Source organism: Coloeus monedula (genome assembly GCF_965178545.1).
Source record: "Coloeus monedula genome assembly, chromosome: 1".
NCBI classification, from domain to species: Eukaryota; Metazoa; Chordata; class Aves; order Passeriformes; family Corvidae; genus Coloeus; species Coloeus monedula.
The window spans coordinates 8,678,630-8,699,536 of NC_138781.1; the positions used below are offsets into that span (position 1 = coordinate 8,678,630).

The window sequence follows — 20,907 nt, forward strand, 5'->3', positions numbered from 1 at the left end:
CCCCCTGTACTGGGCACTGGTGAGGTTGCACTTCTAATCCTGGATTCTGTTTTGGGCCCCTTACTACAAGAAAGACACTGATGTGTTGGAGAGTATCCAGAGAAGGGAAATGAAGCTGGTGAAGGGTCAGAAGCACAAATCTTATGAGTAGTGGCTTAGGGAACTGAGGTTTTTTAGCCTGGATGAAAGGAAGGTCAGGGAAGACCTTATCACTTCCTACAACTGCCTGAAAGAAGGGTGTAGCCACGTGGGGGTTAGTCTCTCCTCCCAAGGAATAAGCAACAGGACAAGAGGGCACAGCCTTAACTTGCACCAGGGGAGGATTTGACTGGATATTAAGAAGAATGTTTTCTCTGCAAGGGTTGTCAAGCACTAGAACAGGCTGCCCAGGGAAGTGGTGGAATCAACATCCCTAGAGGTATTTAGAAGATGTGGAGATGTGGCACTTAGGGATTGGTTTAGTGGTGGACTTGGCAGTGCTGGGTTAATGGTTGGGCTCAATGATCTTAAAGGATTTTTCCAGTCTAAAAGATTCTGTGAAACATCTCAGTCATGCTACTCTTTGCTGTCTGCCACACAATCCTCTTTCACACAAAATGTGTTTGCAAGCCCGGAAAGAGCCTTTTTCTGAATGAGCCAGGAACAGTTACTCCAAAGCAACTGGTTACTGGCCTTCCCTTCCCACTCTTTGTGTAGCAGCTGTTGGTAGGATCACTGCAAGTGCAGCCACAGAATCTGCTTTAACAGCAGCTTGGTAGCTGCTTCAGCTTTCCAAGACAGCTGGCAGCTGAGTTGTGAAACTGAAGCCAGCCGGCAGTGAGATGTCTAATACATCTCCAGAAATCACTGTGTATTTGCCATGATTACCATAGTGGCACGTCCCACTGTTTTGTCCATGCTCTGTGATCAAATAGAATCAGTCAAGATGTTGCCATTTATCCAAAACTGAGATAAAACAGTGACATAAGAGGAATAACAGCACTTTGGATGAGGCTCCCACATGCCATAATTCTACTAGATTACAAATAGCTTCTGTTATGTATGGCCTAGGAGGAAAAGGTACCATGATGGATAGGTTCCTTCTGGAGGAAGGACTATGATACCAGAATTATGGATGTTTCATAGGGAATAAATGCCTGTGTTGCAGAGATGTTGATATGGTTGCAGGTTGTGTGCATAAAAGCAGCATAGATAATTGGAGTGTAATAGTTAAAATGTTACTCAGTTTATTTGCAAGCAAAAGCTCCAATCTACCTTCAGCAATCCCTGTGTAACACAGTTGGCTGCTGCACTGTGCATTGTTTGAGCTTTTCAAGCAGGTCTTGAACTCACAGCTATTGGCAAAGGTGGCAGGTTTGAATATCCCTGTGCATATATAGGAAATTTGTTGTCATTGGTATCAAAACCCATATTGTGATAAAGGAAAACAGCACTGATCCTTGATTTCTTAAGAGTAATTCCTTCTAAGGTAGGAAAGTGCCATAAGATCATCTAGTTTGATCTCAAGTATAATATGGTCTGTTCAATTTTAGTTGATTCACAAATATTTTTAGCATGATGGTTTTAGTTAGGTTAGAGAATTTAAATCTTCAGGGGTAGCAGTTGCATGCCACAGGCACAACACAGAAAGAACAAGCTATGTGCCAAGTATGTGGGAGGCCTCAGTGATGATGGAGAGTTTATTAAAGGGGACATTCCTAATTGATCACAATTAGTAAAAGTAGTGCTTTCTCCCATCTTTTAACTTTTTTTTTTTCCAATTTGACCTGAGAAATTCTTTCCAACCTTTAATCAATACGGTTCTGTGCATTTAAGCCAGACAGATACTGCATCCATAGTATCTAGGAACATTTGTCTCTGTCTGGTTAGAAGCCAGATCTAGTTTGTTTGGTGCCTTTTTGTCAGTTATTGCAAGTCTGTAATTTTGAAAAAAACCCCTAATCCTCAAACAGTCAAATAAATAAAAAATCCCAACTGCAAATGCCCAGTCATCTTCATCTGTCCAGTTGGGCATGAGAGGGAGAGGGGATCCTTCCTGTCCAGCCTAGCTCTGAGGTTGTATTGAAACCACATCTTTTAGGAAGGTACGTGGTATTGCCTTGCAACCTCCAGCCAGTAGTGAGACCCTCCTTTACTGATAATATTTTAGTGTTTAATTACCCTGTCTGCCAGAAAGTTATATCTCGTTTCAAGGTTGAATTTGTCTAACTTCCAGCTATTCAATCTTGTTCAAGCTTTTGTCAACAAGATTGAAAGCCCTTTATTGGGTATCTTTTCCAGCAGGGAATACCTATATAAACTGATAGAGTCATTCTATAACTTACCTGACATTCTGCCCCTAAAAATCACTTCCCAGCTCTTGCTTTCCCCACATCTTCCTGCCAGAGATTTCTTTATGGGCTCCATGGTGAGAAACCAACACTGTCTTCTAACAAGAGATGGGGAAAGATGAAATTATCTAAGAAAGAAAGAGGAGAGGTTCAAAAGGAATTGCTTGGAAGAGGTGTTTTGATTTCAACTCATTTCTGCAATACTGATAAGCAGTGCCACGTCCTAGACCACACCTGGCATAAACCAGCCAACCTCTGGTGGGGTCACCTTCTATCAGTGGAGCTGTTGCTCTTTATAGGATTTGAGGATGTAGAAAGTGCTTTACAGAGAAACATATGGATGTTAAGGAATTTTGCTTGCTCAAACTAATATAAACACAAAGGAACACTGGCTAAAGCAGGGATAACCTGTAGCATCCTGTGTGGTGCTCTGCAGAGTCATGATGAAATCACAGAAAACCCCAACCACTTAACTTAGCAAGTCATATTAAACACAAAGGAACAGTAACAATTTCACTACCAATTTGCTGTCAAGTAGTCGTTTGTCACCCTACCCCTCCAGTTATTAATTTATATAATCAGCACTTACCTTTTACATTATGAAAACATTAAGACAGACCTGCTACTGTAGGACATTTCTAGATGAGGACAAAGATGTAACGCAGTCCCCATCCCACCAAACTGTTGATCTGCAATATTAGCTATTTATAGCTGACCAGGTCTAAGCATTTAGTGTAAAAGAAGAGAGGAATCCAAAATAAGAAGGAGAGTACAGCTGTCCCCCAAGGAGGAACCATGATCAGAGTTCAACCTTTGCTGGTGGTGTAGTTTTTGTGTGTACCCTACAGGAGTAAGTTCTGCAGTGGTGGTTTATTTCAAACATCTTCATTTTTCCTCTCAGGATGAAGCAAATGTTTTAAATTACAGCTACAGCATGGAAGAGAGAATTCTACTGAAGCACAGATATGAGTCATGAAAGTGTTTGTGCCTTATTTTCAGGGTAATCACTAAACACCTGCTAAATTACATTTTAAAAAATTACCCAGTATTTCACAGTGAGTTTTATCCCCTTGTTTATTATTTTCTCTCTTAAGCTCCACTCTCAATCCTTGATCTGTGTGGGAAGATTGTCTCATCCATGCAGAGCTCCCAAAACTCAGCAGAGCTCTGTGTGTACCAATGCTCTGCCTATGTGGAGCTGATTACAGGAGAAGGACTGAGGTTTGTGCTGCAGAGACAGACCTCGGGGCCTTGAGGCAGAGTCCTGGCACAGCATTGGCTGCACCAACACAGCATGAGAGAGGAAATCATTACCCAGAAAAAAGCCATAGTCTTTTTTTTGAAAGCTAGTGCAGTAGAAACAAAAAAAATGAAAGTGACTCATCCACGTTGATTCTGTAAAAACTTTACTTTCCCACATGTTGCTGTTTTCTTCTGTTAGCAACTTTAGTGTTGTAAAAGTGCCTCATGGAGGAGAAGAATGTTGTAGATGGGCACTATCCTCCCTGAGACGTGGAGCATATACACAGTTAGTGAGCCTCTTGGGAGCGTGGTGGAGGGCACATGCTCAGTTGTCTGTTTTGCTTTTTATGTTTTCTTTAGTTGTTTTTCAGTCTGGCACTGAGTGGGCAGACAAGACTCTTGAACAATCTGTAATTACATAGTGTCACAGTTGATGAGGTTACAAAGGAGTAAATATGTAGTTGGTTTTAGAGAGGATATTTTTAACAATACTCACTCTACATCTAATAGAGTGCATCTGTGTCCTCTGTGGGCACTTTGCCTTAGATAATATAAAAGGAGAGCAATGGGGAAAAGAGCAGCGTAATTATATCTGCATAGTCTTCAGCAGAATCAGTTTCTGCAAATACACACTTGACATTTCAACTCTTTCATACCATTTCTGCTCCTATTGATGCCAGTGGCATCTCTGCCCTTGAATAGGGTTGAATTCTGACTGTTGAATCTCTTATGACAAGAGAGGTGGAAGTTTCCTAGCATGACCTGATTGCCATAGGGAAAGACAAAAGTTTTATTAGGCCATCATGTCAGTAATTCTTGAAATGGGGTCGTGACTGTGTCCCGACAACTTTCCCTTCTTTTGGCTCACAAGGAGACACCAGCAATCCAATAAATTTTTCTGTTGTAACATGGGTCACAGAACAGAATAAAATAGCTCCATCAGCCTGCCTGTGCTGGGTCGTTACCTGCTGTGTTTCCACTTTTGCTAGCCAAGTGTTGGCATCTCAGTGATGCAGAGTAGCCTGCTCTGGACAGTATCACATGTCTAAAGTCATATGAAATCATATTGCATTTATACCACTCCAAGCTGAGGGAAAAAAAAGCCTTTTAAAGAGTCAAGGGACCCTTTCACTTTATAATGACAATGTGGAAAGATTTATTTAAAAGGCTTTTGGATACTGATGCTTGAGGTTCTTTGATGAAGCAGTTGCTGGACACACTCCTGGTCATATTTATTAATTATTTATGCTCCAACAGCATCTACTAATGCACATGTCTGGTCCAAACATACAGAGTAATGTTGCTTGAAAGTCCATCATTTCGAGCTTTCAGGGCAGGTGTGGGAACAACCAGATTGACTTCCATGAAAGAGCATTAGCTCACTTCAGCTGTTGCTCTGCTTTTGCAACCTGAGGTTGAGACTCAGGCTATTGGGAACATCCCCTGCCTCTCAGGTTCAGCATTCAAGGTTTTGCAAGTATATTGATCTTGAGCAACAACAGACTTCCCTCTGCACATTATGATGAAATGGCAGAACTCCCCTGTATGGAGGGATATTATTCCTGGTTTATAGTGCAGGAAAAAGAACTGTTAAAAATACCTTTAGGAAAATAAGACAAAATTGAGAAAAGGCAATAGTACGCTTAGTTTGCCAAAACCTGGACATAAGTGCAGACCCATTTTCTAGAGTCCCTTGCTGGATTTTTGAAGAGATTACTAATAATTTGGTTTTGTTTTCCTAGCCCTACTCTGTCTCTTTCTTCCTTTCAGCATCTGACAATATCACCACCTACGCAATACAGCAGAAATGCTCAAGAAATCAGGGGAGTGGTTGGGTGATCTTCCTCTTGAGCAGCCTGCTGAAAACCATCTTCTGAATGAGAAAATTCAGAAGCAGTGTAGGAGAAATACATCAGAACTTGCTTGCTTTTTTCTCCTCTTTCCTCTAGCCACAGGAGACCAAAGCAATCTCTATCCCCTGGGCCTGTTGTCCTATGGAGGGATTATCCCTTCCTTCAGCATGAAGGTCTTTTCATCTACCATTTACTCTATTTTCCCTGTCTTGAGGTTTTCCCCTCTCTTATTTAAAGTGTTGCTCTGGTTTTGGCAGCGAGGAGTGCAGGACACAACAGAGCCAGGCCTGCCTTCACCTGAAAGGCAGAAAAAAACCAGTCCTTTTCCTTCTGGCTTTAGCATACTTTGTGAAATCTCTGCCTAATCCTCACCATTCTCTTTCTCTGCCTCTGATCCTCCATTGGGCTGCCCACTCAAACACTCCTCTTGCTACTCTTCCCCCTCCTTGTGATGTAAAACCTCAACATCCAAGTAATGAATGCTGTCTCACCTCTTTCTCTTCACTCATATGTCTGCAAGGTGAAAGAACGCCCTCACAATAGAAGGAGGAGATAAGAAATTCCCCATGGAAATAGCACAGCTACTTAAAATAATTTGGAGCAAAAATTCCTGCAGGTTTATTGAAAACACCCCCTGCGACACAGAGATTTATTTATCTGCTTTACTGCATTTTGCTTACGTCAAGAGCTGGACTGCTCGTGTACAGCCCCCTCACCAGGCAGATAATTGCTACATATTCTTTTGTACTGCTGCCACCACCTCCACCGTTGGGCGTTTTCCCAAACAATCGCCTGCGCAGCCTCGGAGCAATCCATCTCCCTGCCAACACTGGGATAACAGTGCTTTGGTATTAGGGGTCTCCCAGGAGCAGGTGAGAGTCTTGCCTCTTTTCTTGAAAATCAAATGAAGCAAATGCGGTGCATTTCTCCTTCCTTTTCCAAATAATTAGCAAAGATGTTAAATAAAGCCAGGGTAGCTCTCTGACAGCTCCAGCCTCTCCTCGATGGTATCTCGTTGGCCGTCACTTCCATGCAGACACACCGACCTGATGTAGTGTCATTTATCATTACCTTTTGTTTACAGCCACTCAGCCAGTTGTCACTCTGTGTGACACTGCCTGTATTCAAGCCAATATGAATTTATTTTTCAAGAAAGACTTTCTGAGAGCAAAGCTTATGCCTCACTAAGGATCCAACCAAACTGCATTGCTGGCAAGACCTTTTCCTTCACCATCATCTATTATATTTCTGATTAAATGATAGCGTAACCTGGCCTTTCTCTTTTTGTTATTTCCTGCTCAGGGTTTCTTCCACATGCTGATATTTATCTTTTCAGCAGAATAGTCATTAAATTCTATTGCTATGCATTTTAGCAATAATGATTTTTATGTGTTTTTTGATTTCCTTCACCTGTCTCCAGCTCCTCAAGATTGGTTTCCTTCTCAGCTCCCTGGACTTGGGACTGTCAGACTCCATAGGCTGCAGGCAGCTGGAGACCCCAACAGTGCCAGGACTAACCATGGACCCATGTTTTTGTTAGGAGAAGGATGCCTCTGACAAATGTGACATCAGTGTGTGTGAGGCAGGAGACGAACAGCTTTTTCTATGTTGCTGTAGCTGCAGCAGTGGGTCTTGGTTTTGAACTTCTTTCGTTTCTTCCCTTCGCCTTTCCCCGGCTGCTCAGTGAAGGTGGGAGGAGAAGAGCTGGATGCAGGGGCAGCATCCCAGGCAGAGCTGGGCCACACCTGTTTATCCTCCCCCTGCCTGCACTTGTGTGGCAGTGTGCAGGTAGCAGCCTCTTTGCCACAGCCTTGGACAGAGGCAGGAGGATATACTCACCTGCTGGGTTTCCTGCATTGTTTCCTTCTGAACAAAGGCAAAGCTGGATGGAGACAAAGTGCAGGGACTTGTTGGCCATGGTGCCTATTAGAAGCAGGTTCAGCAAAAGAGTTTACTACACTGTGGACAAATAATGACTCTCCTTTCCCTTTTTACTGTTAATATTTTCATTGCCAAAATAATATTTCATTTCCCAGTACTACTGCAGCTCAAGAACCAAGAACATGTGTATTCCCTTCCCTAATGTCTCTTACCCCAACAGCACATAATATATAATTGCACAAAAAAAGCTAGAGGACCAAGGACATACCTTAAACTGCTTCCAGTCTGTCTACAACTTCAAAAACAGTAACATGGCCCAAATACACAACTGGATGAACTATTTTATGCAAAACTTCTGATGAACCAAGAAGTTTCCATGATACTAAATATTTACTTGTAAAAAAAAATTATCTCACTGTCAACTTTGCTTTCTAATTTCATAGGAAGCATGCTTCTTTGTGATACTGTCAGGGTGGTATATCTGTTTTTTTTTTTTTTTATTGGAAAGTACATTTTAGCTAGGAATGACATGAAAATTTATTCCAAAAAAATTGTAAATTCTTAACAGGAGATGAAAAATAAATTATTTTGGTACATGAAGCATTTTGTTTTACCTGATACAATGATTTAAAAATATTTTTCTGTTTGCAGATAACTAACAAAGTAGCTTGAAATGAGACAGGCATTTCAACAACATTTTTTCAGAGCCACTAGTGAGATAAAAAATCCATTATCTGTAAAGCTCAGAGTAGAGCATCTAAGTAATGAAATTTATATTAAAAGCATCTTGTGATCTTTAGATGGTAGGTGCTGGGCACATATGCATAGTATATATTTGTGTACGTGCATTTATGCATGCACCTATATGAAAGCATGAGCGCATATTTGTAAACAACAAGGACATTGTGCCGTAGGGGTTTGCCTTCAGATGCAGTGACTCACTATAGCTCATGGAGAGGCATGCAGTCAGCATTATTATGGATATTATTTCTTTACAGCTTTGGCCCCAGGCCAAGACTTAAGCACACACTTAAATTTCAGTATACCAGTACTTGCACTGAGCTTTGCTGGAAAGTTTTCCCTAAGTCTTTCCCAAAAATTTCCCATGAATACACTGTGTGGGATTTTGTTAGTAACCCTTGTAATAGTCCCCCCAAGTCCCTCATTGTGTTCTGTTTTGAAAACCACCATGATTTAATCCATGTGTGTGCTGGCGGTGTTATATAAGATGCTGAGGGCAGTAGTTACACAGCTCTTGGAGAAGGTGTTCTTGTTGCCATCCCCAGCAATGTCAGGATAGGTAAATTCAGTTCCAAGCCTTCTTGTGGTGGGCATGGATCCAGCAACCTGGCCCTGATCCTTCACCCCGAGGCTGTATCTCAGTTTTGCCTGCCTCCTGAGTCAGTTTGAGCTGCCTTTGCCTTTATCTATACACAGTGTGTTGAGCAAGAGGTGCAGCAGGAGCAGCACAACCTGCTCAGCGATGCTGAACGTGAGCACTGTTGGGGCGCAGGTGCCACCTCCTGCTGTAGGTGAAAGGAAAGCCAGGGAAAACAAGCAGCTCAGCCTTTGGCTGCACAAAGCTGCAGATCAGGTCCCCAGTGCCCCGCTCCCTGCTGATGGACAGCAGCGTGTTGTGGAGGCAGTGTAGCATAGCTTGTTTAATGCTGCATTATGGTAATGAATACTGGGAGCCATTAACACGGGAATCTCAGATTTCAAATATAACAAACCACACACTTCAATGTTTTGTAGCAGTGTGTTCTTTGGAGCTGTAAGCAGATGATTTTTTTTAATAAACTTTCAGCCAAAACGAAATTTTCCCAGCTAAGTACCTTTTTAATCAATCTATTCACAAATATATATTTTTGTTTTTAATAAAATTTGGTAGTATTTGCCAGAAACATAATGACACTTATTTTTACCCATGGTATGTTCTTTACCTATTAAATGTTATACAACCTTTCTAAAACCAAATTAAGCAAAAACATTAGCATCAATCCATTGAATTCAGCTGCTATTAAAATAAAGTATATGTTTTCAAACACTAGAATGAATGGAAAAATATTACCTTGACTGTCAGATTGCATTTCTTTCCCGTTGAAGCTAAGTGGGTTAAATTAAGTGATTAATTAACTATGCATCTGCACAATTAGATGGGCATTTTTATTTTGTTTAACTTATATATTTATTTCCAACTTGGGAAAAAAGGAACTGTAACAAGACAAAGGGAAGGCATTCCCCATAGCACCACTGTAGTGTGGTTTCTACTATCATTTCCATTGTAGTGTTGTTAATTGGGCTTATAGCTCAGGCATAAAAATTTGCTCAATAGTGAAATTTCTTGGAGAAGATTTTGCTAGGTTTTATTAACTGTTGTTTTTAGATTAGAAAAGCTGAAACAACATCTATCAACAATAACCACCTTTGCTGCCGGTGTTCTGAGTTTCTCCTTGTCATGAACTGACTTGGTCCAGTCTGGCATTGGGTTGCCATTTCCAAAACCATCTCTGGAGCTGCTGTCTGGACCTTTGCCTATGGTTTGCATGAGGGCAAGGCAGGTGCTGCTTTGCAGCTGAGGAATTACCCGGGTGCCCAAGCCAGTTTGGATCAAAAGCAGCAATATCAATTTCAGTTTCTACAGTTCCACTTCCAAAGTGCATGTGGAGGTTCATAAACCTCCTGCAAACATTCAGTGGAAGAAGGGCACCCAAGGCTTCTCCACTCAGAATAAAACTTTCCATCCCTTACACTGATCCCACAAAACTGCATCTGGCTGCAGTGTTGTGCTGGATTTCTCATTGAGTTTCCTCTTGCATGGCAAATCCGGAAGTGCTTTCAGTGTTGCCATTCGCCAAACCTCCTTTCTAAGATGGTTTTTATCTTGGTTCTTGCCAGAATCCCAGTCACTGGATGGTGCAAATGCTGTAAATGGACTAATGTGGGCCCAGCCAGCGCTGGGACTGCTGCTTTGAGCTGAGCTTTTGAAAATAATGAGCTGGATTGTCAGAGCTCTTGGTCAGCAAGGCGAGAGAATGAGAACCCTGCTGCTCCCCTGCTCAGTTTGCAACTCCAGCTGCCAGCAGTGGCAACTATTCAAGTGAAATTCCCTCCAGTGAGAAAGGTCTTTGGCAAGATAGAAATGTTGGCATTTTTTTTCCCTCCTCTGTAATTTTTGTGGGTTTTTTGGCATCAGCTGCCTTGTGTCTTCATACAAAAGTTCTTTACTTATTCTTTTTTCCTTTATTTTAAGCTGACATTTTGATTCTGCCTTAATTAAACCACTTTGGAAGCAGCATGACTCTGTTTTCAAATGAGTTGCACTGGTACAAGTTTTGTGCAGAGGCATCTCTGTTTCAGAGTGACTACATCCCTTCTGACAGTCCTCCCACAGCTACCCCACCTTGCCTTGCTTCAGGCCTCCATCAGGATGGCTTTTTTTTTTTTACCTGCATGAATCCTACTGCTCCACAAGCATCCTGACCAGATGTCACAGGGCACTTTTCATGCTGAGAGAAAACCGCTTTTGCTCCTTTGCTTTTCTGCTTGCCTGACAGCCCTCTTGCTCCTTTTCCCCCTCCTCCCCTCTTCCATTCAATTACTGACCCAGTGTGGAAGTCATGCCCCAGGATTTCTCAGGGCTTTTTTCTCTCCCAGAAAAAGAGCATGTCCAGTCCTCACTGGACCAAGTCTTTGCTGTGACCTCCCAGTGTCTGGGGCAGAGCGTGCAGGAGGAAAGCGCTTGTGGGGTCAAGGGCCAGCACCCTACTATATCCAAGGAACCCTTGTGGCTTTACTGCACTACAAGGTGCTCTCTCGCTGCTCCCTCTAGCTAAAGTTTTGCACATGATTTTGCAAAGTTTTGAATAGGTATAAGTAGTGGTCGTTAAAAGATCAGTGATTCTTTATTTGCTGTTGCCCTTCAAACCCACCCTCCTCCTGCCCTGCTCATATGGTGCTCCTGCAGCTTTATACTTTTAACTGCTTTGTTTTGTTCAAAGTGTCTAATTTTGCAAGAACTGACTAAATATCACACCTCTTCCTCATGCCCATGTGTTTCATCTTTCTCTGTCTTGCCTCTTCATGGAGCACTGTAGACATTCAAGTATCAATATTTTGCTTACCAAGGTAAAAAACCCAAACTGGTTCAGAAAAGCCATGAGTGAACGGCCTCTTAGTTTTTTTAACTGTATTTATAGTAGAGGAGATAAATTGCCAAAATTAAATCATCACAACATGACAAAAATCCACGGAGGTGATAAGGCAGAAATTCCCAGACATCAGCTCTTGGAACTTCACTTCCAAGACCATGATCTCATTCCCCACCAGTATTTCCTGCTTGGAATTCATTTCTCAGTCTGGAAAGTACCTTCATAAGGAATTATTAGTTATTTTTAGTAAAATCCTTGGAGATTTTAACAATTCAGATTCAAATCTGTTATTATAAAGTCTAGTTATTTGGAAGTGCACTTTTATGATCAAAAACCATATGGGAGAGGATTTAAAAAAAGAAAATTAGTGCTCAGTTTCAGGGCTGGGCTATGGAATAATGGATAGCCTCTTCATGGAGCTGTGTTGATTTGCTGTTTCCTTCATACCCCAGCAAGGCCTTTCTGACTTTCAGCCTGGTGCTTGAACATTACTGCATTTTCCAAGTTTATACATCCTTTTAAAACAATATCCATTTCTATTTTGCAGCTCAACATTTCAAGAAAGCATCCACTTACAGAAAAGAAATGCGTGGAGGTTAAGAAATAATTACAAATCAACTATTAGAATTACAAATATTTTACCCTGTGCTGTTGCTTAGTGGATTGAAAATTGAGCCCACTTGGACGAATTAAATGAAATGTGGGAAGAAGACTATTGGGAAGTGATTAGCTGGTCCCTGTGTCCTGGAAGTCTGGTAGGTCACTACTAGGAAACTAATAGCACTCCTAAAGCCAAACAACCAAATACTGGAATCACAGGATATCTTCCTAAGACCTGCACAGATACTTTGAAAAAATCCAGCTGTACAATAAATGTGAAAATGCTCTTAAACTGGCATTAAAAATATCACTGAATGTGTTTAATAAAAATCTTCTCTTAGATGCATTCTCTTAGGGATGGGACAGAACTGCATAAGGAGATGTCAGGCAGAACTAGGTAATTTCTGGAATTCTGGCTCTGTGATCCCTCTCTTGAAAGAGAGACAACAGAAGCAGTTTAATTCTAGGAAAAGAAGCCGAGCAAATGTTTCTCCTTTGAGCAAGTAGAGAAGAGGGAAACTGTGATCATTCCCTGTTCTGCCTGGGCTGCAGGGCAGCTCCAAGCTGTCTCCTGTGCAGGGCAGACAGTTGAATTACAGCCAGCATGGTCCAGTGGGCTGCTACCAGCTATGTTGGGTATTTTCAGTAGCAGGATTTTGTCTTGTAATCCACATCACAGCACCTGACTGGCAGATGTCTGGGTACACAGGGAGGCTGGGAGGAATCAGTAGCTTGGGAGTGCTGGAGTTTTTTTGGACGTGACTATTTTGATCATATTGTCTTTATTCCAAAAGTGAATTTCTAACTACACCCACAGTTCTGGGTGAGTAAAAAGCCAGACCTCGCATAAAACCAATCAATTTTCTAAAGTTGTTGAAATGGTAAGATCTTTAAAAATCTGTCAGTTCATTAACCTATGCCAGCTTGCCCTGAGATAATTTAGTAGATGAGATCTCATTTTGCTGATAACTAAATGAGTTTTAGAACATCCAAGATTTTATTTTTAAATCTTGTTTTCATTTACAATTGCTTGTAACTGTTTATATCCATTTAATGACTAAAAAAGCACGTCCACAATCTGTCCCTGGCTGAATTCCTCTGAACAGTTCACTTGTTCAGAGCAGTATTGGCTTAGTGCGTTGGTTCAGTGACCAGCGTGATTTTCGAATCAATGTAACACAGGAGAGGGTTTACATTACTGCTGCCACAAAATGTAATCAACTGCCTAGCATACTTGTCTGAAGAATTATTAAAGCATAGAATGCAAAGTGGCAGGAATAGAAGTATAATTCTAGTAAAATCATCAAAGGATGCAATAACCGAGTTAGAAAATGCAGTGACAGATCTAATTAACGAATTTAGTCCAATTCAGTCCAAAAATAATTGTCATTAGAAGTAAAATCACATTTCTGTCTGAAGCGTCTCAGCATGTTTGCCATAGTGATTGCTAAAACTAGAAAGAAACCCACTCTCATTATTTTTTTAATGCAATTATTACACACAAAAATCAGTCATGAAATCGAATATGCCAGTTTAGCAAACGATTCTCAGCTAAGAGCCTTCCCTCTCACACCACAAGGTACAGATTTAGGCTGGGGCTGCTGGCTTACAGCACTTTCTGTTTGTGCTCTTGTTGGAGTCAACATTATTTTTGGACTGACTCCTTCCTCCCAAAGACCTCTTTGTATTCTGAATTAAAACAACAGACCATTTAATTTTAATATTGACCTAACTGCACATCTGAATCCATTGGAAGTTGTCTAACAAAACAAAAATACTAATAGGACATGTGCCAACTGCAGTTTAAGTTGGGCTGCTTTTAATACAAGCTGAAGAGCTTTTGTATTAAGCTCTAACAATAGCTAATACAGCTGCTGAGCTGATTACTTAAGCAACTTCTGGATATATTCACACATCAAATTTGAATTCCAAGTATTTTGCATACTGTTTCCACCTATATAATTGTCCGCTGGCCCTTATCATTATTTATTATGCAAAACTGATTTTTTTTTTTGAAGCGTGAAGAATGAAGTAATTTAGTATGCAAACAGTTAAAACTCTCATGTGGATTCTGATTTCGTATGTGTTGATAAATTCACTTACGATGACTGACAGTGTGAGATTTTTGGGGTCATAGCGGTCACTCTTTCCATGACACTGATGAAAATGATAAACTAAATGCCAGAAGTGTCCCTGGCGCATCATAGGATGAAATGTGTAAAATGTCAGTGTCTAGCCTGTGTCTATTAATAACTAAATATGATTGTGTGTAATGAGCAGAGATTTTCATGTTGATTGAAGTATGATTTCTTTTGATCTTCCAGATGTTGCTGCTTAGAAATTCATATTGCTCTTTTGCTGCTAAATGCATAATGACCTTTTAAAACCCTTTAACTGTTAAAACCCCTATTATTTTCAACAACATAGTCAAGTTTCCATCTTTTTTTATGTTGATTGGAAGTTTCTCTCTCTCCCCATCCTCACCTTCCCTTTTTGCTTTCTCTGGTCTCCTCTTCCTCTCTCTTTTTTACACCCTTCTTTTCCTCTAACACAGTTCTCTAGCAAAGTTCCTGACATCACATGGACTCCTGTGCTCAGAGGGGCAGATGGCATAAGAGGGCAGGACCCTGTCGCCACTCGTGTCACATCTACCTCCTAAAAGTTCCAGGCTGTTACCCGGCATTGCTGGAAAATTAGTCCTGAGCAACCATTTCAGGCAAACACCCAGGTCACCTCACTTCTGAGGTAGAAAAGGAACAAAGGCAGGTGTCAGAAATGAAGAATCATGTAGCTGACGTTGATAGTGGAGTGATCTGCTCTGAAGAAAGGAATTGTGGAGCATTGTAAGCTTTCTGCATGAATAATGCATTTGTGTCGCTCATTTTTGGGCTTAGTCACACCCTGCCTTCCACATTTGGCCCCTTTATGGTTGCACCTGTGCATGAATGGTGACTGCCTGAGAGCCTGCAAGATTAAACAAGTCCCGGAGTAAAGGCAGCAGCAGCAGCAGTGTAAACATCTCTTCATTATCCAGCTTTTGTGCCAATCCCACGTTGGCGGAAGGCTGTCTCTGGCCTGTGTGACTCAGCCATGTAAATGCAGGAGCTGCTTCTGCACCCTGAAGGTGTTTCAAGCTCTTGACTGATTCGGTCAGCAAAGAAAGGAATCTCTACTCCTTGCACTTTTGCCAGTATAAGCTTTAGGATGCTTCAAGAGCTCTGAAGGGGCTTAACAGTGCTCAGATTTCCTCCTTGTCCCTGCACCACTCCAGCCTGAAAGGGCTGAAAGGGCCTTGGGAGACCACCTAGTGCAAACTCCCATTTCAAGCAGGGCCAGCTCTGGCTTGAGACCTATTTCACTCAACCCATTTCAAGTGTTTAGAAGGGGTCTGGAAGGAGAGCTGCATCTGGCTTGTTATGTTTGGAATAATATATATTTAATGGGTCAAGGGCCAAATACTATTTATAGTCTCATTCCAAGGAAATGCAATGTCTTCAAGCAGGACTCCTGTAAATTAGCATGAGGATGAATCCACTTGAAACACTTTGACCAATCCACTGTAAAAGAACTGCTCTATCTAGCTACTTCCAAACCCTCCTTTGGGCCCACTGCCATCCAGCTTAGGAGCTGGTTCAGCTCTTATTACCTGGATGCTGGCACAGGGCAATCCCTCAGGTGTTTTTGTGCCCTCTGAAATGGGGACATGGCTCATGGATCTATTTACGCTGTCATGTAACAGCAGGAAAACCACTTCTGCTTGGGCAGTACATAGAGGGAAAGGATAATAAAGACAATAAAGCAAAGTAAAACACCTAGCAAAATAAATCCCATTTCACCAAGTTATTTACACCTAGATCTGTACCTGGAAATATTCAACATGGAAAACAAGTTATTCTGGTTTTAATTGCAGATTCTGTGGCAAATATGATGCAAAGAGCCAAGCCCAAGAAGATCCTAGACCCTTGGAGGGCCAGACTGAGTCTACCATGACAGGTGAAGAGTGTCTGTACTGGATGATTATTTAGTGATTAAAAACACTGTGTATCATGTGGCATCTTTGCAATGTCCTTGCGAAAATAGATGCATCTTTTACTGGGGTCCCTGTGGTTTTGTTTGCCCCTAATGCAATAATGACAGTCCTGGGGCCCTATTGCTCTCAGCTACCTCTGGTTCCTGTGCAGTGTACTGTGTCCTTCATTAGATATTCTGGTCCCATCTGGTCTGACAAGCCTTCTTCATCCTCAGAAGAGATTACAAATAATAATGATGACAAAACCCAGAGAATTTTTGCTTTATTTTGAAAATTATTGTTTTGTGTTGCATGGTGGCTCTTCCTGCCTCTCTCCAGGGTCACCTGTAACAATTTGCTAGCCTCCTGCCATCAGATCCATATCGAGCAAGGGCATCTGGCAGCTCATTTGCGATGGGAACGGCTCTGTTTCACCACCTCTGCTGGCCTTCCGTGGGCAGAGGTGAGGTTACTGTGCATGTAGTGGATTCATGACCATTACTCTGATAGAGGCTATTTTAGCATACTGTAGCAGTTTCATTTGTGTGTTGCCAAAATATTAAAAGAAAAGCTGGTGATAATGCAGTATCAACCACCAACACTGCATAATTAAGCATGCATTATTTGCAGTTGATGTTTGTCTGTTTAATAGAATTAAGGATAATTAAGAGGAAACAGTGAGAAGATATCTCTGCACAATATAGCAATCTACCAAAGCAAGTGAAACAGGGAAAGCAATGTCTCTGAGTAGGATTGTTCACCCATTGTGGTGTTTGCTCCTTTGTTTCTTCAATGGGTCACTTATTATATATTAAAATGATATATTTGTATATGTACATACATACATACATGGCTTAAGTGAAAAGGTGAGAGATCATGGATAGGGCACATTAAGATTTTGTAAGACCTGTTTAAAGGGCACACTCAAATTTTGAGAGAGTAGAAGCATTTGCCATGTAGGGCTAAGATGGACACATCCCAGCTTTCTCTCATCCAGCATCCTTTCCTCTTGTTTACACCGAGATGCCCTGTTGCTGTTCCTGTCTGGTCACATTCCCCACTCTCCTCACCCTGAAGCTAACATCTCTGGACTGGCTGGAGTAAGTCCCAAGGTTGTTAAACACTGGTTTGGATACTGGGTTTTGCTACAGGACTGAAAGTGGATGAATGCTTTGTGCCAATCCATACCTTGGTAAGAGCACCTTCTTCTGACGTCCCACTTTTGGGCTAAGCCTCCTCCCTGGCTGTGGTGTTACAGGTATAAATCACCTTTCTGTAGCTGGATAACCCTTTGCTTTAAGGGTCTGTTCCTTTAATCAAAAGCAGTAGGGACAGCAGAGGGAGTGTGGCTAAAGATATATTTACTTGAAACGTCCAGAGCTCTGAATATATCATCAGCATGGGCCAGAATGGCCTGGGGAACATCTGTGCTTCACCTTTGCTCAATGAAGACAAATATGTCTCACTCAGTGCTTTGTTCTTATATAAGTTTCCATATTGCTAGAAATAATTCAATGTATCTTGGTAATTCTGTTAAGGCAGGCTCACCAGTTCCCCCACTTCAGATTCAATAGTAATTGCGTTGATATTACCTGCAGGTATCTTTGTAAGATAATGCTGTTAATGTCACTACTCCAGAAGCTTTATCAACACACTAATTGGTGCAGGAAAGTTGACAGCCTGCCCTTACAAGTGCCTGGCTTTGAGCAACCTGAAATCGAAATGATTATTTGAAATTATTTTCATTTTTGAGGATAGTGTTCTGCAGAGGGACAGCAAGAAGCAGCATTCTTAGATGGCACCCAGGTTTGATAAATGAGTAAATAATGCAATCACTATTTTTGTTTGTTCCTGTAGTGAAGGCACACCCAAGGCCTTTGGTGAGGATCAGGGTCTCTGTGCTCAGTACAATGTTACAAACAGCTTGCAATCAAATTTGGATTCATAAATAAGAAAATAAAACTATTCCCTTTCAGAAAAATTGAATTCCTTTCCTAACAGGTTGATAAGTGACCTCAGACAGTGGTGGTTGAAAAGAAGAGACAGCTGCCATGGTGTGCAGCAGAGCTTCCTGGCAAGGATTTTATACCTCTACAAGACTACAGCAAGATGAGTCCCTTCACTAATACAGAGCTTTGGGCAAAAAATGTGTTCCAAGAGAGAAACTTACACCTCTGTCTTCGTTCTTCCTTGCCTTTGCAGACAGGCAGAGTTGGTGGTTCCCTGTGGCAGCAGTGGCTGGCAGACTGCCTTGCTTGGACAAGGCACGTGGCAAAGCCCTCCCCAGTCCCCAGTCTCTGGTCCCCAGTCCCTGTCTGGCCAGTCTCTATCTGCACAGATGCTGGCAGATACTTTAGGAGACAATGATTACTAATCAGTTTCTTCCTCCTCAGCAACAACTAAGGAAACAAGTGTAGTTCTCCTTCCCAGGCTTGTCCCTTCTCCCTCTCACGTGATCCTGGCCTGTTCCCACTCACAAAATGTTCAGGTAGATAGCCCAGAGACAACTTGGAAAAGCAATCTTCCCCCATACTGGCGTCTCCCAGCTTTTCCGACAGTTTTCCTCTAAATATTTTTTTTTGTTTTTGCAGAATTGAATTTTACCTGTAGTAAGGATCAGCCTTGAGTTGACTTGCACTGTTAAGCTCTGCTGAGAGCTGATCCTGAATTGCAGATTTTGCCTGGATTTTGCAGAGTTCTCTGAGGTCTAGACCTCCTGACACTGCACAAAAAGCCCTGATGAGATACCACAAAGGGGTAATGAGCACTACTGCTTGGAGAGGTGGTAGAGGCCCCATCCCTGGAAATGGGGATGTTGGTGGAGCTCTGAGCAATCTGGTTTAGTGGAAGATATCTTAGATCTCATTCCAAGGGGGTTGGACTAGATGAACTTTAAAGGTTCCTTCTAACCCAAACTATTCTATGATTCTATGAATCTGTGAAAGTGGCCTGAATCCAACTGGCCTAGTTTGCATGTATGGTTGAAATTTTAGGAGCCTGGGCAGAAGGAAAAAGAGGGATGCAGGTACCTAAATCCTTTTGCCAGTCAATGCAAAGGTATAAGCAATGATAAAGACTTCCAGAGGTTGCTTCTGTCTCCGTTATTTGTGATGCGTGAGAAAGGAAGAGGTGACTCACTGGAAATGTTAGTTGTCTTCATGCCTTTGAAATCTGCTCCATCACCTCCTTCTAAAGGCAGGATTCTAGTACAGGATGGTGCCATTTTTTATGTTATGAACTATGTGGCAGAACTTAGAGCACTGATTTAAGATGGGGAATATCTATCTCTCAGCTTTCCTCTGTTGCAGGAAGAAATTTTCTCCCATTTCCCATATCTCCAGAGTGCCCTGATTTGCTGTATCCTGGACGAGAGTAATCACCAACCCTTCTTTTCAAGCCAAGGCATGGTACAGCCAAGCTGTTAAGAGTCACATGGAAGAGACAGCAAACAGGAGGGAACCATGCATGGTCAGTCATCAGGCATGCACAAGTTTTGCTACGGTTTTCTCCTGGTTTTTATGCAGTCATGCTGAACTCTACCAGCAGATCTGCTCCAGCATGGTGCAGCCAAAACAGCAACAGGGAAATGGCTGCACCACCCTGTTGGTGTCAGAAGTCCTGGCTCATCTGGAAGAGGGAGGGTGCAGGTGCTTGTTGGTCTGTGCTTGGGTTTCTTTAGGATCAGTAGCCCTGATCATGCTGCCTGCGCCAGCCACTGCAGCAAAGAATGTGGGCAAAATTCAGGCTAAGCCTGTGTGGATTTAGCTGTCAGCATCCAAATATGAGACTGTTGAAAAGGAGCAGTTTTGACAAACTGGACCAGTGTCTGATATTTGTAAACCAGCGTGTGTCTGTGTTCATATTTATTCACACCATTCTTCAATGTTTCAGTTCCTAGATTGGTGTGAGGATAGTTCCTTGGAAATTAATAACTGTTAGAGCTTTGTGGCTCAGTGAGTTGTTTACTTCCTTACATCATTAATACTATCCTTGTAGGGAGGAGGAGTGTTGAAAATAATAAACACTCTTTCCTTCATTAACATGCTGAAGGCTATGGGAGCAAAGGCAAGACATGACTGCTAGTTACTGTGGGGCCTCAAAATACACAGCTCCCAGCTGGTGCTTCAGTCCACGCTCAGGTCTTTTCTCCTTGCTGCAATAAAAAAGTGGCATAATCACACAAGCCCAAGTTTCTATCTTTTTTGGAATATTGACTCTTCTGCTGTCTGTCTATCTGTATCTGTATTGTATATACATCACCTAGAAAACATGCTGGATTTTACATACTGGGTGTGGGTATCGCTCATTACAGGAATTCACCCTGAGCACTGGTCCTTGGTAGGGTGCTGGTTCAGTAGGTGGCACTATTTCCTCTGGATTTAGGACCAAATCTGAGTCCTAGCACCATGTGTGGGGACTTTAAGGCCCAGTTTGAATCAGTTATCAGGGTTGGTTGCTTCTGTGCAGGACATGAAGCAGCATTTCTGGCCATGGAAGGGGGGTGGGGGGGTGGGGCGCCCCTTGGCATCGTAGTCAAAATTAATTTCTGTAATTTCATTCTGATTCTATAAATCTCTTTTGCACATTCAGCTGGGAATTGCATCAGTTTTTTACTTTACAGTCTAAAAATTGCTCTCTGGTATCGAATGTGTTGTAGTAACTCTCTTAAACTAGTTATTACTATCTACCCCAGAGATGGCTGCATTCCTACTGTAGAAAAGAAATGTGTCCCTATACATTCCTTCCCTCATAATATTGAATCTTAATTAATTGCTGCTTATAAAGTGCTTTCAGATCCCCAGAGGAAGAAAAAATTCTATGGAAGTGCAAAGTATTGTTAA

At 41.9% G+C, this 20,907-nt stretch overlaps 1 long non-coding RNA gene across 3 annotated transcripts in view; it reads left to right on the top strand.

Moving 5' to 3' along the window:
- LOC309573208 overlaps positions 1–19,869 on the top strand; it is a 40,616-nt gene extending 20,747 nt beyond the window's left edge. Inside the window, exons 3-6 of one of the 3 annotated variants that reach the window (XR_014226412.1) lie at positions 12,005–12,212; positions 15,968–16,050; positions 16,406–17,166; positions 18,068–19,869. This is a non-coding gene — a long non-coding RNA (uncharacterized lncRNA). Of the gene's footprint in view, positions 1–12,004; positions 12,213–15,967; positions 16,051–16,405 lie in introns of all 3 variants that reach the window. The other 2 variants (XR_014226413.1, XR_014226411.1) reach the window with 2 other exon arrangements.
- The last annotated feature ends 1,038 nt before the right edge of the window (positions 19,870–20,907 follow it).